Here is a 2,753-nt window from a genome sequence, read left to right as displayed (position 1 = left end):
AGTTGTCGCTCTTGTTACTGCTGATGTTGTGTTGTATCGGATTGTAATTTCATGGAGTTGCGTGCGAGGAACCCAACGCTCGTTTTGTGCAATGGAGGAAGGATCCAGCGAACCGCCTAGTGTAAGTAATGAATTGCAGCTCTGCCTTACCGCGGGTTTACATGCAGGAAGCATTACAGTCCACAGGAGCAAAGCGGCGACAGAGTAGGAGCAGGTCTCCGGGTTTCCAGTAACGTCTTTGAGCGGGATTATGTATTGGGGCGCGACGCATTGTCGTAATTCCGGCTTATTTCGTTGTGGCGAGTGCACGGGGTGATTGATGTCTCTTTAGCGGTGGAAGTGACGGACCAGGCCATCCCAGTCACGTTCCACACTTGTCCTCGAGCGCACCGCTGCCATGGCAGGATCCCTCATGTGTGCACGTGGAGCGTGGGAGCCTTGATGACGCGGCATTGGGATTCGTTGCCCGTCACGGCCCGCAATTTTGTGTGTGCAGGAGGTGTGACGGCCACTTCCGGCAATTTGCACATCCCTTCACGGCGCCGCCTTTGATTTAGTTGGCGCACCGCCTTCCATCGGCAAGGGATGTTGTTGCGGATTGGCCACGCTGGTACGGGGATGCCTCCACGAGGAATTCCTTCTTTTCCCAATTCCCCTATGGCCCTGCGAAATTCATGCACCACAGCAGACACAGAGCGGTGTGGTGTTAGCACGGAGAGTACGATATTCACCGAGACTGTTTCCACGGCAGCGTGCGTCTATGCGCCTTCTCGTCGAATCGTGGAAGCACGCGAGCACACGTCGACGGTTCTGGACCACCTGGCGACTCACATCGTCGAAGTACCCTTTTTTCTCGCCCGCAGCACCGAGTAGCGCACACACGGATGCAGCTTGCCTTTGGCCACTGCGACATACCCAAGAACGAGGCATGTGATGCATAAGCCGAGGAGGCGTCCGACCTCGCACAGCTCAGAGGCACATGGAGCACCGGCATCGTTTTCATTGGCCGAAGGTATTATTCGTGCCCGACAGCTCAAGCCAGAAGCTCACCGCTCCACTGTATCAGGCGACTGGGAACCCACGCGCACGGACGCCACCCTCACTCGTGGGGAAGAGGCCGCACTGGACCGCCTCCGCACCGGAGTTTCCCACACAATACGGATGGCTGCTAAGACCACTGCAACCCGCCATCCCACGCACATGCCGTTGGTGCGGCGCGGATGCCGCACAGCAGGCACGCAAAGAACTTTGCACGGAAACGCCTCCTCCTCCCGCTGGACCTCACCCCGCCACGATCCGATGCCCGGCAGACTGCCCGGTGTGCGGCAAGCACTGCAGTTGCTGCACTGGTGTCGTGACGCACATGGTTAACGCCCATGGCATTACGCGCTCTACCAGGCGCTGCGGAAGTTAACTTTCCCGGTGAGTCGGAACCGCCAGAAATCCCACCGGAAGCACCGCCCAGCACTTGAGCGAGGACGAGAGCGAGAGACGGCACACCGATCGCACCTCCGCCGCAGACTGCACGGCCCAGGCCGAAGCCACTCCCATGCAGTTTCCACACGGCGTCGTACGAAAGGCAAGCCGGAATCGTACTTTATCTTAGGCACTTCCACAAGCAAGGGTTCCCCCGACAACTAGAAGGCGCTGCCGGGAATATGACGGTCTGACGGCATCCACTCCGTTCGAATGCACGTACTGTGAATTCGGGGCTCAAGCGAAAACGGGACCACCATCCCGCATACGAGCACACGAACACTCCAGCACAGAGCCACGGTCGGCACCGAAGAAGGAAGCACTTCGTAAATGCCCTTGATTCGACAGGCAGGCGGGCAGTGCTGGGGGTTGACCACCCACACACGGCACAAACACCCAACAGCAAGAAAGAAAGTCGGGACACTAAAAATGGAGATTAAACAGCCACGCACTGCAAGGCTCGAACCTCCGCATGAAGAACATCAAACCCACACAGAAACCCCGCCTCTGCACAGGAGGAGAATGCCACCGAGAAACAGTGCACCGTGAGCCCAAAATGACACGCACACATGCGTTGGTGAACGTCACGCTGTCGCTGATGTCACGACGGCAGAGAGGTCAGGCCGCCGAGAAGGCGCACGTTGCCCGGTGACGACAGCCCGATGGGATCCCCACCAGTTTAGTTTCGCCGTCCAGCATGCGGGTGTCAGCGCCACAGCAATGCCTGACTGACCAGCTACCGCACGGCACGCCGCGGGCATCGACCGGGCATTGTGAAAACCGGCCGACTGGAACTGTGCGGAGGGGCATGTCGGCATTTACTCCGCTGCCCGGCTCTGCAGGCGCCCAGAAAAAAGCATGGAGCGGACATTGGAGAAGTGGGGAAGCCGTGCTTCACGGAAATATTGGTGTGTCTCCACTTTGAAGTGGAAGGTCTCTGCCCCAGCGGTATCTCCGCGCGGCGAGAAGGCACGAGGCCCCTCGCAGATGCGGCAGACCGTATTTTCTCCTGGCAGGCTGCCCTCCTCTCCTTTTCTCATTTATGGCGTCCATGTTTGGTTGGTTCTGTGTTTTGTTGTTTTATTGATTCTTGGCGGCAACGGATCATCGAGCCACCGCGCTCTCCCCGGGGCGGGTGCGTAACGGTGGTGTGTGCTTCACGGCCTCCGCTGCGGCTCCCACTTCGGGTGCCGGGGCTCTCTTTCACATCTCCGATCGTTGGGCGGACGTGCTCTGCGATGGTGGCTGGCGTGTGGGCCTTCGTATTTATTTGAGAA

The 2,753-nt window shown here is 58.7% G+C and overlaps 1 annotated feature.

Moving 5' to 3' along the window:
• Nucleotides 1-2,753: a sequence feature (areas not merged during assembly with more than two copies in the genome that could not be assigned to a particular haplotype).

This window comes from Trypanosoma cruzi, genomic scaffold (assembly GCF_000209065.1).
Source record: "Trypanosoma cruzi strain CL Brener 1047053516781 genomic scaffold, whole genome shotgun sequence".
NCBI lineage: Eukaryota > Euglenozoa > Kinetoplastea > Trypanosomatida > Trypanosomatidae > Trypanosoma > Trypanosoma cruzi.
This window is presented reverse-complemented; position numbering and strand designations above follow the sequence as displayed.